Source organism: Monodelphis domestica, chromosome 8 (assembly GCF_027887165.1).
Source record: "Monodelphis domestica isolate mMonDom1 chromosome 8, mMonDom1.pri, whole genome shotgun sequence".
In the NCBI taxonomy this organism is placed as follows: domain Eukaryota; kingdom Metazoa; phylum Chordata; class Mammalia; order Didelphimorphia; family Didelphidae; genus Monodelphis; species Monodelphis domestica.
The window spans coordinates 18,107,772-18,123,496 of NC_077234.1; the positions used below are offsets into that span (position 1 = coordinate 18,107,772).

The following is a 15,725-nucleotide window of genomic DNA, read 5'->3' on the forward strand; positions in this document are numbered from 1 at the left end:
CATACTTAGTGTCTGAACTTGGTCAACGAGCAAATGTCCTTTGGGAAAGTCATTTCCACAGATTATTTATTCGATTCTATCTCCCTTTATCGTGACCTGAGAGCTGCCTTCTTTCCTCTACGCTGATAGAGAGACAGACAGACAGATGCACAAGAACCACAGAGACAGACAGAGACAGACAGACAGACAGACACAGGAGAAACACAGAGACCTAGAGAGAGAGACAGACAAAGACAGACAGACACAAGAGAAACACAAAGAGACAGTCAAACAAAGACAGAGAGATAGAAAGATAGATAGAGGAGTAGAAGAAATAGGGCTGGCTTTGATGTTAGGAGAATTCAGATCCTGACTTCTCTACGTCCCATAGGACCGATGGGGGCCATGTTCCTTAGCTTCTTAGAGCCCCTGCAAGAATCTATGGTAAGGATATAGAAATGACATCCATTAGGGGAGAATTAAATTGAAACCTAATCTAGTACAGCACTAAGATGAGATAAAGCCAGTTACCTTAAAGATTTCAGGTCTCTGACCCTGGACAAACTACATCCAAGGTGCCAGAAGATTAGAAGCAGGAAGATGTCTACATTTTTTTTCAAAATCCTCACCTTCTAACTTAGAATTAATACTGTGTATTGATTCTAAGGCAGAAGAGTGGTAAGGGCTAAGAAGGGGGGGTTAAGTGACTTGCCCAGGGTCACACAGCTAGGAAGTGCCTGAGGTCAGATTTGAACCCAGGACCTCCCATTTCTGGGCCTGGCTCTCAATCCACAGAGCCACCCAGCTGCCCCAATCTAAATTTTTTAAGGTAACAGGTTTCAGAAACCAAAACGTTTGTAAGTCTTTAGAAGAGAGTGCAGATCACCAGATCACCAGGAAGCAAACCACTCCCAGAGGCCATCATGCCAAAAGGACACTGGAAGGAGGAAACCTGCAGGAGGTTCTAGTGAACCTCGATCTGATGAAGGCTTTAATCAAGTCTCTCCTAAGGGATGAGACCCATCTCTGTTCACAGTTTTCTGGAGCCTTTCCAGAGGTGCCTCCCATGTTAAAACTAGCTAAGGGCACAGCACTCAGACTCAGAGACGTCCACTTAGTACAGATAAGAGGAAGTTGGGAAAGTCTATTCATGGAATCCATTTTCCCTGGTCAAAACTGGTTCAGAAGGTTTGGTTTAAAGTGAAATAATGACTCCATGAGGCATACAAGGCTGCCTGGGAGGAGAGCCTTCACCCCTTCAGGCTGATGTCAGGGAGGACAACCAGCCTTCCCACGATGCGGACGGCGATTCCACGCTTAGACAGTGACGTTGTTGGGAGGGACTGGTCTGGGAGGAATGTGATCATTCTGATAAACAAAAATGGAAGCAGATCATCCCAGAAATGGGGTTCAAGAGTCAACATTTCCTCTAACAGACTATTTCATTGAAGTGCATTTGTTTCCTTCATCTGGAGGCTACTCTGTTCCCTGGTAGAAGCAGTGTGGCCTAATGAATGGAGTCTTCTCTCTTTCATTCCATTTTCTGGGAGAGCATGCCTCCTTCAAGCTCTCAGAGCCTCAGCACCCCACCTATGAAACAGAGACAATAGTACTTGGAGTCCCCACCTCCCAAAGGGGCTGTGAGGCTCGAACGAGAAAATGTGTGTGAAGTGTTTTGCGTCCCTGTTAGCCATATTTGAATCACTCTCTGGCTCCACTCTCCCACATTCTTCTGACTCTGTGAGCTAAAATAAACATCCCTTCCTTGGGTGGTACAGGCTCCTTACGAAGCATAAAACAAGGCTGTTCTCCTGAGCTTCCAGGTCGAAATCCCTGGCCAGGCTTCACCTTTGTTAAGGGCTGAGTATTCTAGTCACAGGTATAGCTGGAGCCTGGGTCACAGCTCCAAGTCCTCATACTGGTAGCGTCATTACAGAGCCACATGCCATGCTTGAGTGCCATTAGCAGTTCCTGGCTCATGGCGTTGAATGAATTCTTTCTTTGGGTGACCCACAATCTGGGATAACTCAAAGAAACCATTTCCGGGTAAGTCCGCCGGATAAGGACAGTAAGGAGCCCTAGGAGAGATTGGGGGGCAATGGACCAACAAGAACTAGCAAGAACGCCAGACAGCTGGTACCTGCTGGTGAAATATGGGGAAGAGTGTTTCTTCATAGTTTGCGGTAGATGCTTTTCTGTCAGCATCTCAATACAGAAATTATCAGAACATTCAAGACAATCTTTCATAAGATGATCTCTCTAGCACCAGGGTCTTGCCTGCTCCTAGAGAAACCAGCTGGCCACATACTGGTCCTGGCTCCATTCTACACTGGGGTCCTCTGGCTTCTTAGCTACTGTCTAGACTGATCCAACCACAGTGAAGTGGGAGGAAGTCTGGGGTCCATCCACACCCTGAAGATGCTTGGAAAGAGGCTGGATTGGGGGGCACTGAATACCTACTTGGGGCTCTTGAGCTGGCATACCATGAGGGCACATCCTGTCAGGTTGCCTGGGCACAGGCTTCACCAAGTGGAGGGTAGCTGGCGTGCTTCAAACCCATCTCCCTCTGGCTCCTAGGAAGACTCTTCCCCTGATGGAATGGGTGGATGAGAATTTGTTCCAATGGCCACTAAGGCAGTGAGTGGAAATGGGCATTGTGAAGTGCTTAGAGTTTGGTCAGACATTGAAGATGTCAAGGCCATCCATTGCATCCTGTTCTGTCCTTTGTCTTGCTGCTGGACCTGGAGAATTCTGGAAGGGACTGTGAGGTCCACAGCTTTGTGTGCAACTTGGCCTCGCTTAAACCCAATTTATGTGTGTCAGTGATGCCATAGAGCCTTTTTGAAAATGAAGGACCATCCGTGTGAAAACATCAGGCAGGTTCCCCTCTTCTGGTGCCTCACTTGCTTCACCTAGAAAATGAGGACAGTGGGCAAGCTCACTTCCAAGGTCCTTTCCAGCTCTAAATGAATAATTGATCCTATGATATTCTCTGTTTTGGAAATGAGACCAAGACCTTGCACTGAGTAATCCAGCAGGGCTAGGGCCTGGCCCTCTCATTCCATCTTCTCATTAATTCTATCTGTCCCTCAGTGCTACTGACCCACTCCTGGGAGATCACTCCCCAGGGCCTCTCCAACTTAAGCAAGCCCTCATCAGTCATCCCTACTCCTGGCTGCAGCCAATGAACCACTTCCCTTCTTCCTTGGATGGGTCACCTTTTCCTGTCTCCAGATTCATGACCTTGGCCCTACCTTAGATGGACTTCTGCTCTAAAAGGAAAAACAAATGTAAGAAACTTCTGGTTTGAGAGAGGAATTGCCTATATTTGAGAATCTTAATGTCAGTGGGATCTTGTATCTCTTGGCCTGACAATGGACACAATTTCTGTCCTATAAAGACTATTCATCAATATCCATTTACTGTCTCCTGATCATATTCCTTCCCCTTTGACTCATCACCTCTCATTTCTCTGTATTCCATAGCCCCTGACTGTTCTTCTGGCTCTGACAGAAGCCCTTATTTCCCATCAGGGTTACTGTCAGTGTCCTTCACTTCTAGAATTTTCCTCAGGTGCTCTGATCCTCATTTCCTAGCCCCTCTACCTGGGGTGATGACACAGTTATTACTCGGGAGTGGTCCAGGATGCTGTTGGCTTCTCACTTACCAAAGGATGGGAGTTCCCCTGGGAGATCATTCCTTTTGCTTCTCACTTTAATTGATATCTTTGTTTTGTTTTGTTTTATTTTTTTAATTAATTTAGAATATTTTTCCATGGTTACAAGATTCATGTTCTTTCCCTGCCCTCCCCTAACCCCCTCCTGTAGCTGACGTGAAATTCCTCTGGGTTTTACATGTGTCCTTGATCAAGACCCATTTCTATACCATTAATAATTGCACTAGGGTGATCGCTTAGAGTCTACATTCCCAATCATATCCCTTCGACCCATGTGATCAAGCAATTATTTTTCTCCTGTGTTTCTTTTCCCACAGATATTCCTCTGACTATAGATAGCATTTTTCTCATAAGTCCCTCCAAATTGTCCTGGGTCATTGCATTGTTGCTAGTAGAGAAGTCCATTACATTCGATTTTACCACAGTGTATCAGTCTCTGTGTACAATGTTCTCCGGGTTCTGCTCCTTTTGCTCTGCATCAATTCCTGGAGGTCATTCTAGTTCACATTGAATTCCTCCAGTTCATTATTCCTTTGAGCACAATAGTATTCCATCACCAACATATACCACAACTTGTTCAGCCATTCCCCCAATTGAAGGGCATTCCCTCATTTTCCAACTTTTTACCACTACAAAGAGTGCAGTTATGAATATTTTGGTACAAGTCTTTTCCTTATGATCTCTTTAGGGTACAAACCCAGCAGTGCTATGGCTGGATCAAAGGGTAGGCAATCTTTTTTTTATTTTTATTTATTTAAACATTATTTTTTATTTGGTCTATATCAAACATTATTCCTTGGTTACAAACATCATTTTCTATTCTTCCCTCCCCTAGCCGACATGCAATTCACTGGGTATTACATGTGTCCTTGATCAGAACCCATTTCCATGTTGTTGGTATTTGCAGTAGGATATTCATTTAGATTCTAAAGGATAGGCAATCTTTTAGTGCCCTTTGGGCATAGTTCCAAATTATCTTCCAGAATGGCTGGATCAATTCACAACTCTACCAGCAATGCATTAATGTCCCGACTTTGCCACATCCCCTCCAACATTCATTACATTCCTTTGCTGTCATGTTAGCCAATCTGCTAGGTGTGGGGTGGTACCTTAGAGTTGTTTTGATTTGTATTTCTCTGATTATAAGAGATGTAGAGCACTTTTTCATGTGCTTATTAATAGTTTTGATTTTTTTGACTGAAAATTTCCTATTCATGTCCCTTGCCAATTTACCAATTGGGGAATGGCTAGATTTTTTTGTATAATTGATTTAGCTCTTTATAAATTTGAGTAATTAGACCTTTGTCAGAATTTTTTTGTTATGAATTTTTTCCCCCAATTTGTTGCTTCCCTTTTAATTTTGGTTGCATTGATTTTATTTTTACAAAAACTTTTTAATTTAATGTAATCAAAATTACTTATTTTACATTTTGTGATTTTTCTAACTCTTGCTTGGTCTTAATATCTTTCCTTTCCTAAAGATCTGACAAGTATACTATTCTGTGTTTACCTAATTTACTTATAGTTTTCTTCTTTATATTTAAGTCATTCATTCATTCTGAATTTATGTTGGTGTAGGGTGTGAGATGTTGATCTAAACCTAATCGTTCCCACACTGTCCTCCAACTTTCCCAGCAGTTTTTGTCAAATATTGGATTTTTGTCCCCAAAGCTGGGATCTTTGGATTTATCATAGACCGTCTTGATATCTTTGGATGTTTGCTTGCTGGGTTTACTTAGCTATTGTTTAAGCTCCAGGAAAGTAGCCACAGTTTCATTTGTCATAATCTTATCCTCAGCCTTTAGCTCAAGGCCTGGAACATAATAGATGTTTAATGCAAATTTGTTGTTTGATTGATTAAATTTTTTTTGTTTGTGTATGACTTCTGTTTGTTTTCAATGGAAAACTCAATAAAGGAGACAGAGAAAAACAAAGAGAGATAGAAGCTAGACAGGAGATACCTTATGTTTTAAAAAGAAGAAAAAAAACAAGACAGTGTTCTGAACTGCTGGTGACTAATAGGATTAAAAAAGAGTTATAAAATATTGGAGAACAATTCTGTCATTTGTGAGAGCAGAGCAAGAAAGCAGGAGAGTAACAAAAAAGCCCATAAAAGAAAATAGAGAGGAAAGTTTCCTTTTAAAAAATTAATCCCCTGGGTGATTTCTTCAGTGACACATCTGTGAAATAAGGGTCTATTTATTGTCATCATATTTCTACCACATAGCAGAATGTTATAGTATATTGGGGGGATTGAAGACCAATACTTATTGCCATTTTGTCTTATTGTGCCAGCTAAGGGAAATGAGAATATTCTCAGTCTCAAGCAGGCATTTCTTTGTCAGCCATACAATAATTGGAATCTTTTTCTTCTTTAGCCCCCAGTACCCTTAGTGATAATTCTGAAGATCTTTATTTCATTCAGGTCTCACAATGAAGCCTAGACCCAAATCCATCCCTTTTGACCATCTTGGGAGCTGGTCTTCTTGTCTTTGACTGTCCTTTCCACATAGTTTTTGTCTTCTGTAATTTAAAAACAAAACAAAGCAAAAGTAGATCATTTTAGCATCAATTATGAGGTTAGTTGAATTATTTTTATTTTATTTTTGGAGCTCACAGTCTGGGCTCTCAACTCTCAAAAAGAAGTAGCAAATTAGGTTCCCAGAGGGTGAAAGGCTACTGTTCCATTTAGGATTATGGGAGTTACCCTGAGGATTTAAGTCTCATGAATGAGCCCCCAGCAGTGTGCTCCTCAGTGTCATTTATCCAGCTAACATATCCCCAATATTAATTAACCAAATAATATCTATTAGCTCTTACAAAGGAATATTTACCAGGAAAATATGACAAGGATCAAAGTGCAACAACATCCATTCCAAACTAGGAGGTACATTCTCTCCTCTATACATAGTCCTTGGGGAGAGTAGTCTCAACTTTAAAGTGGTTGTTGTTCAATCATGTCTGACTCTTCATGACCTCATGGAGTATAACACTCCAAGCCCTTCTGTCTTCCACCATCACCAGAAGCTTGTCCAAGCTCGTGTTCATTGCTTCTCTGACACCATCTCTACATCTCATCTTCCGGTCTTCCCTTCTTCTTTTGCTTTCAATCTTTCCCAATGTCAAGGTCTTCCATTGAGTCCTGTCTTATTATGTGGCCAGAGTATTTAAGCTTCAGCTTCAATATTTGACCTTCCAGTGAATAGTCTGAATTAATTTCTGCAAGAGTTGACTGACTTGATCTCCATGCTGTCCAAGGGACTCTCCAAAGTCTTTTCTAGCACCACAATTCTAATCTGCAAACATCTTTTCAGAAAATATACCAAACATTTGGGAAGAGGAAAAAGACCTTAGGTGATGTCTTGATTTATCAAGTATTTTGTAAAACTAATCATATTTATTATTAATGACTCTACAAAAAGTCTTTTTATTGACATTACTCCTTTTCTAGGCTGTATGTCCCTCCTCCCCCACTGGTCAGATTCTGATTTAATGTTTTCTTGACTTCAAAGTTAAATTTTTATACCTACATAAATTTAGTTAATTGTTTCATCCTTTAAGTAACTGTTGGCTAGATCTAAAGGCTTTTCCTCAAAAAGAACAAGCTACTGGGCTTATAAGTGTGAGCTCAAACCCTAATTTTGTAATGAGTCCTTGAGAAGTTGTCATTTACCACAGTCAGATTTCCACATGCTAGAAGAGCAGCTGCAAAATCCAAATGTTTTAATACTCAGCCCAGTGCTTTGAATACAATACCATGCTCTCTGGAGAATCACCTTCTTCTTCTTCCTCCTCCTCCTCCTCCACCTCTTCCTCTTCCTCTTCTTCAATGAAGGGACCTTTTCTTTTTCTTTTCTGATTAATGTTTTCCTTTTTTTTTTTGTATTTAGAATATAGGTGTTTCCAAATTCCAGCATACATTTTTAATTCCATATTTAAGGATTCAAATGATAGAAATGGGAGCTTTTCTTTTAATTCTATAATTAAATATTAATTCATAAAGAAAATAGTGAATAGAGAAAGAAATTTTCCACTGAATCAAACCTTTGGTTTGCACGTCTAGATTTAGTTACAGATGGTTATATAATTTTATGTTTGGTTCACACTGATATAACTTCCAAAATAAGTGCCCCCAAATGCATAATTTTTCCCAATTGGCAATGCTCCTCTCAGAGGTCAGTGTGACCAGCAAATCAGTCAGCTTAACTTCTTTCCCTTCCACCTGGTAGGATAAAGTGCCCTTTACTTTCTTTTTGTCAGCAGTCACAAATCACAAGAGGCAGAGTTCAGATAAATCACTGCAGTATTAAAATCATTCCTTGAAATTTACTTGGCAAACTTTCAAACTTTCCTTTTAAACCTGGGTCTGAACAGAAGACCTTTCTGTATTTTGTCTTGCAAGGAAACTTTTCAGAGGCGCAGATAGGAAAAGGAGAATGTTTTTATGAGATAATTTACCATTTCTCTTCCACTGTGGTTAGTGGCCAGGTCACAGTAGGCAATATGGGATGGAGAAATAAAAGGATTTGGATGACCTGGGTCCAAGCTCTGCTTCCCCCTCCCCTCAATGACCTTGGAAAAGGCATTTAACATTTTGTCTTTGCCTGTTTCCTCAACTTAAAAATAGAAATAGTCATTTCCCCTCCGTCCCTCCCTCCCTTCGCCCCTGGCACTTTAAAAACATGCTAACATGCTGCATGAATGTAAGACAGTGTTATAGAGCATTTTATCATGCATTTCCTGGGGAGACCATATCCAAACCACATGATTACCCTTAGAATGAAACAAACTACAATCAATCATTCCTTCGGCTCAGAAGGGAGAACGTGGAAGACCTATGTCCTCTCCCTCTCTCCCTCCACAGGCCTCCCCCTATAATTATTCTCCTCTATTATTTTCTCTCCCTTTCAGGCTCATCTTCTTATCTTTGGTTAGAAAAATGCTAGTAGGCACAGCAGTCTATCTGCTCTTAAAATAGGGTGCTAGAATCAGGATTAATTCCGGGCCTCCCCACAGCCTAGTTGCTGGAGGAGAAAATAATCAGAGCAATGTGATAAGTGAGCCCAACACCCAGTCCTGGTTCTCCCCCAGGGAATGTCATGTTGGGAGCCAAACAGCCATTGTGGATCTCAACTGACCTGTATCAGATAGAAACCAATTGAGCAGAATTTTGAATGAAGCTCTTTCTGTTGGTTGCCCCCAGCCTGGCCCTCCCATTGCTCACTGCTCTCTCCTGCCCTCCATTTTCATCACCTGGTATTTATTCTGTGCGTAGCCTGCAGAGCCCTTCGTTTGTGAGTGTCTGTTTTCCCTCTTTCTACGGCTGGACTCTTCCTTCCCCTTCTCTCAGACAGATTCTCTTTTGTCTGTTCCTCTTCTATTCCTTTCATGGTATTTATGGATGACCTTTGAATTCATAGCACGGGGCCGGTTCAGTGTAGGAATGCCTGTGTTGGACACAAAATACATGACTCAGAGGACACAGACGTGGCTAAAATGTCCAGTTACGATCACAACCAGGTAAACGTGTACTTTGCCTCGTGCTTTGACATGTTTTGTAAATGGTGGTTTTCCCAGGATAGACCGACCTCTCCCTGGAGGGGGTGGGGATGGGAAGGATACCTGTTTAAAAATCAGAAGGGATCATAGGAACAAATGTAGCCATTTTTCTGAAAACCTGGAGTGGATCAGAAAGAGGTGGTCCTCCTCAGGGGCCTGTCCTCACCAGACAGCCCCTTCCTCATTGTTAGCCTCTTCTCTAAAGCCAGTGCCAATCCATCCTGCCCCAAGCCCCTCCCTGCCTTGCCCTGATCCCCCCAGCCTCAACTAGTCCATATTACATACCTACACTGACATTTCAATCAATTATGGAGCACCGACCATGTGTCAACGACTGCCTGTGGTTCTGGGGATACAAACACCCACAAAAAGAAAGAAGTTTTCCTTAATGTACATGTATAAGTATATATGGAATAAATATAAAGAGAAGAAATACAAATAAATAAAATGTAACGGAATATAAGAAAGTCTGGTGGGGGTGGGGAGTAGGGGGGATGTCTTGGGCTGCATCTTAATGGAAGAAAAGGATTCTGTGAGGCAGAGGGAAAGAGGGAGGATGTTCATGGCTTGGAAGATGGCCAGTCATGTGTTGGACAAACAGAGAGGTCAGTCGGGCAGGGCCGCGCAGCCCAGGAAGGAGAGTCATGAATAATAAACCTTCCAATGTAGGATTGTTTGTGAAAGGCTTTGGAAATCAAAGATGTTTATATTTGGCCTTGGAGGGAGCTACTGGGAGTTTGTTGAATAGGCAGAAACGTGAGGCAGGGAGGCAATTAGAATCCTGTTTCAGCAGGTAAGCGATGAGGAGGGCCAAAATGAAGGTGCTGGCTATTTAAGTAGAGAAAATGGCGGAAGAAATAGTACAATTTGGCAACTGATTCAATGTGAAGGGTAAGGAAGAGTGAAGAGCCATGCATGGTGCCAGTGTGCCCACCTGGGTGCCCGGAAGCATGGCAGCGCCCTGGAGAGGAAAGGAGGAATCAGAGTGGGGAGAAGGGTAATGAATCCTGATGGGGACTAGTTGAGTCTGAAATCTCTCTGGGATATACTGTTTGGAACTTCTACTCGGCAGCTGGAGCTTTAGGACCAAAGCTCAGTGGAGGGACTGGTGCTGGATTGCCCAAGAGAGCAGAGGCCAAGCTCTCATTGCACCGGGTCTTGACAGCTAGTTAGCACCTTACTATTTGGTTGACTCTGTGACTACCAGCTGAACTTGGGGGGAGAACCAAATCCTGGGGGCCTCTCCCAAGTCTGTTTTTAGCTATGAGTAGCACTGACAAGCTAGTGGAATGTTGCCTAAAGGCAAGGCTTTCCCTGTCTCTGGCTAAAGATTCTCTCTACTTGATGTAAAAAATTGCCAACTTTCTGCTCCTTTCTATCCACTCTGTCCCACTCCATTGTTACTATCTTTTTATCCTGAAAACTGTCAATACATCTTTAAAAAAGCAACAACCCTTACCTCTGTCTTAGAATTAATGCCACGTATCGGTTCTAAGGCAGAAGAATGGTAAGGGCTAGGCAATGGGGGTTAAGTGACTTGCTCAGGGTCCCACAGCTATGAAGTGTCTGAGGTCAAATCTGAACCCAGGACCTCCCATCTCCAGGTCTGGCTCTATCCACTGAGCTGCCTAGCTGTCCCCCAATATATATTAAAGGAAAAAAATCTCTTTCCTTCACTGAATAAAATACTAGTCTGAAGAACTCAGAGGAAGCATTACCATAATCAGCCAGTATCTATCATTCCTATGAGTTGAACAATTCTAAAAAATTATCATCATTTTACTCATGAAGAAAATGGGACAAGAAGTGATTTAAATGGTTTCCCCAGGATCACAGGAAATCAGTGGTAGGTCTAAAAATAAAATTCAGCACTTCTGACCCCTTTCTTATTCATATTGTTAGATCATATCACATACTTTGTATTTTCTGTGATTACATTGTTATTTCAGGTTATGTTAACATTCTTATAGTGCAAAAAAAAAAGCGTACTTGATGGCAAAAATCTCCGAATTAAAAGTTTGATCACCATAATCATAAGATCACTTAGACTGTTCCTCTTTTGATAAATGTGCAGATTTTTCCCAGACATCTCCTTTCCATAATTGAACTTCACAATCTCCTCCATAACTTTCTGGTGTTGTTATGCCTATATTTGAACCAGAAGACAGATTCTCAGTTGCATATCCACACTTGCCAAAGCAACACATTTTTAAGGAATTCTTCATTTATTTTTTAGTCTCCCTTGACATTATGCAGAAAGTATTAAGTGAATCTCTAAGAATACTTGTTTCAGCATAGATGCAAATCAGACCTTCATGATAGATCCCTAATATGAAAAGAATTATGAATGTCTGTATTAGCGTCAGAGCTTTGTTTTAAAAAAAGATTGTGAAAGTACCTTAATCTATGAATGAGATTGTTGAATACTCATCAAAGTGCTCCCTTCCCTTATAAGCCTTTTATTGCAACTGAAAAGGTTTCCTCTTTGAATGTTCTTTTTTGTGTTTTAGGCAAGATATCCTTTTATAGAAGAATTATAGAGAATTCATTACATATAATTACAAAGTAGAGTTCCAAGGAGTGAAGTCCTAGAAGGTTTAACAATACTATCAAAGATAGCTGGGTCACTTGAACTATCCTATCTAGGACCATAAACCAGGATCATCCCCTTCTCTGAACTTCAATGATTCTTATTAAGTCTTTCCCCCTAGTTGTCAACACCTTCCCTTTATATAAGTAATATTAATGAACTTCTAATTGGAAGGGATGAAGATTTCCATCACTCTCTCTCCATATGAGACCTTTAGGATCTAGACTGAGGCACATCCAAGGGGAGCCTGGCCTCTAATGGTTAGGTTAGGTTCCTTGTTCTTGGTCTGATCTTTGAATTATTCCTTTCTGACTGCTTGCAAGTATTTTCTCCTTTACCTAAGAGCTCTGGAATTTGGCAGTAATATTCCCAGAGCTTTTCATTTGAGGATCACTTTCAGGAAATTATTGGTGAAATTTTTCAATTTCTGTTTTGACCTCTGGTTCTATGATACCTGGGTAGTTTTCCTTGGAATCTCTTGTAACATAATGTTAAGCTTAAAAAAAATTATTTTCTTATGATGACTTTCCAGTATTTATATAATTATTAAATTGTTTCTCTTTGATCAGTTTTCCAAGTCAGGTGTTTTTCTGATGTGAGATTACAATATTATATATTTTCAGTCTTTCAATTTCCTTGAATTGCTTCTTAATGTCTCATGGAGTCAAGCACTTCCATTTGACCAATTCTAATTTTTAAGAAGTTATTTTCTTCAATGAGCTTTTAAAATTACTTTTACCAAACTATTAATTCTCTCTCTCCTTTTAAATTCTTACCTTTCATCTTCTAATTCACCTATGTATTGGTTCCAAGGGAGAAGAGTAAGGACTAGCAATGGGGCTTAAGTGATTTGCCCAGGGTCTCACAGCTATGAAGTGTCCAAGGCTACATTTGAGTCCAGATCCCCTGTCTTTCAATCCACTGGGCCACCTAGCTATCCTGCTGTTATTTCTTGCATTGCTGTCATATTTTTCCCATTTTCCCCTCAATCTCTATTCTTTGATTTTTAAAATAATTTTTGTTCCTTTAAAAGAAAGTGTCTTTCTTTTGTCTTTCTCGGAATTCTTGTTGGGCTTTGTCCAACCTGCATTTTTTTTGAAACATTGCTTATAGATGTTTTGAAGTCATTATCTTCTAAATTTTTATCTTCAGCTTCCCACTCTCCATTGAAGCTTTATTTGGTTGGTTTCTTGTATTTTTTTTTCTTTTGCTCATTCTTTCCACTTATTTCTTGACTTTAACTTTAAAGTTGGGTTCTACTCACCTCTAGAAAGGGATAAGAGGAAACCTGAGCTTCTATGGCTGTGGTGATTTTCAGTGCCTCCAAGATGGTATTACCCAGGGAGATCTTTAGTGACTATCCTCCTGTTCTGCTCTTTGGTCCTTATTCATGAAGGGCTTCTGCTCCCTTATTATCACAGATGATAAAAACTGGTTCTTTCAGCCCTAGAACTGGAACCCAGTACTGGTAATGGGCTTTCAAAGAAACTTCCAAATGGTGCCCCATCCCACAACTAGAGCTAGCACAGGAATTTTCTGGAATCAACATCTTCCTGACCAGAAGTATAGTCTAGGAGTTATATGAGGCAACCATGATGGTCAGAACCAGAGCAAGAAAGCCTTCTCTGCCTCTGATATAGTCCCCAGACTCCTATTCTTTTCACAGTGTAGGAAAAATCAAGAGATCCCTGAGGTTTTCTGTGTCCTTCCAAAACCACAAGTCCTCTCAAGGTGAAGCCCCCAAGGAGCACCAAATGCTAATCCACCCCAACAAGTTCAAGCACTCTTACTATGTTGCTGGACTTCCAGGAACTTGGCAACACTGGGTAGCCACTCCCTGGTATGGTCCCTAGAGGCTGTTCTCCCTCCTACTCCTATTTTCTGTTGGCTTATTGTGTATGTGTTGCTCATTCCCTTCTCCCACCTTCCAAAAGAATGTAAACTCTCTGAGGACAGGGATTGCTTTCATTTTTCTCTTTGTACCTCCTCAATGCTTAGCTCAATGCTGGCATATAATTGGCGCTTAATAAGTATTTGGTGAATTGAATTAAACTAAATCAGATTAAGCATATGGGTTTTCTGCAATTACATAAATTAAACTATTAATGTATTTAATAAATTTACTAGAGTCTACCTTTTCAAAATGTGCCCTAAAGTCAGATGGAATAGAACAATACTGTGAGAAGCGATTGCTTTCACCATTGCCATCACCAATACCTATCTATCAGTTTAAGGTTTGCAAAGCACTTTCCATATACCATTTCATTAAGTCATGTAGAAACAAGATAAATATCAAAACACTTTAGTCCCATCATGAAAGTTTCTCTAGGTTGTTTTTTTGCTCTCTATTCCTGCTATGATCATATCACAGTATTTCTTGTAGCTTTTACAAGCTTTACCCTCTCCTTTTCTTCTCTCCAGTTGCTTCCACTATTTTTTATATTTCCTCCAAACCCTCAATGACACTTACTGAATCTTCTATATGGTATAGATTTTCCAGTTTTTCTTTACCTAGGAAGTCATCTGTTTAAATTTCCATCTCACCTTAAAAGTTTTATTATCCATTTCCTCGTGTATCTTCCCAAAAAATGAAAGTGAAGTTTTATATTTGTCTACAAAATCATTCTCCAGATGACTACCTTTTGTATTTGTAGTTTTGAGAAACTGTTCAGAATCACAGGATTCTTTTAAATGACTAATTAACAAAAATCAGATGACTATGAAATGCTCTCCAGCTCGCAGCTGTTTGCGTGTGAAGAGAGGCTAAGAGCTCCTATTTGTCTTTTTCATTTTAAATCATTTGCTTCTTATTTAATATCTGCAAAGAAAGCAGTCACAGTGTGGTAGAATTTGCTGTTGTAAGTTTTGGATTGTTTCCATGTGTTCCGCCTTGCATCTGCTTGGTGTTTAAAGCCAACGGTTTCCTTTCTTTCTGTAGGCATTCAGGGCCATTTGCCTCATAATCCAATGTCATGCTGAATGATGGGAAATTAAAGTTGAATTTGTTTAGCTTTGGAGAAGGACACCCTAGAACAATGCACTTGTTTAAGGATTCCTAACAGCAAAACTGAAGGAGTTGTCTGGTGCAGGTGGTTCAATCTTTTATGCACAGCCTGGCCCACGTGCTTTTATTGATTAAGAGAAGGGACTGAACCAGGGGAGCTCATTGCTTTATTATCAGAATATACAATACCTGCTAATATGTACCTGTTTGGAAGAGGCAACATCACCTGATTTTGATAACTGCATCATTACCATCATGATGGGAAAATGGAACCAAAGAATCAAACACCGTGAAAGAATACGGCCGTCTCTCTGCTGGCATCATCTCACATTAGGATTCAGCTGTGGCAAATATTTCAGAGTTCTTGTGTCAGCTCTTCTCTTCCTTACATTGGTTCCATGTGTCCCCTGTTCCAGATTTCATCTTTCAGCATCCCTTCCTTCCTTTTAAACTAAAACCTTCATTATCTCTACCTTCTCATCATCTCCCTTTCCCCATCAAGGCCTGAGGCGGGGGTAATCCAGAGAGCCCACAAGCTTCAGTGGTGGGATCCAGATCTGTTGTGACTTGGAGAGCCTGGAGGAGCTGAGCAGGATGAGGGAAAGGACAGGTGAGTTCCTTAAGCCAAGGCTGCAGAACCGCCTGGTTTGAAATGATGTTAATTCCAAGATCACCAAATACTGCAACCAATGAAAAACCTAAATGGCCTGGCCTGAATCTCCACCCTGGCATGCTAGTATTTAGAGCAGGAAAAGACCCCAGACATTAACTAGGACAAAGCTAGCAAGGATTTTTAGAGCGTCCGATCTGATGATCTTTTCACAAACTTCATCCTTCTTGATCTTTCTGTCACATCTGACTCGGCTGATCACCTTTTCTCTTACACGTCCTCTGTTTTTTCTTCCCTCAGTTTTCTC

The 15,725-nt window shown here is 40.8% G+C and overlaps 1 protein-coding gene and 1 long non-coding RNA gene across 2 annotated transcripts in view; one reads left to right on the top strand and one right to left on the bottom strand.

Annotated features, from left to right (window-relative positions):
- The window catches only part of LEKR1 (leucine, glutamate and lysine rich 1), a 177,982-nt gene that overhangs the window by 111,190 nt on the left and 51,067 nt on the right, over window positions 1-15,725 (top strand). The window lies entirely within an intron of this gene.
- On the bottom strand, window positions 5,839-9,117 carry LOC103095115 (uncharacterized). Its single transcript, XR_008914113.1, has 2 exons — window positions 8,909-9,117; window positions 5,839-6,178 (listed from the first exon to the last, which is right to left on the bottom strand). It is a non-coding gene; the product is annotated as an uncharacterized LOC103095115 (long non-coding RNA).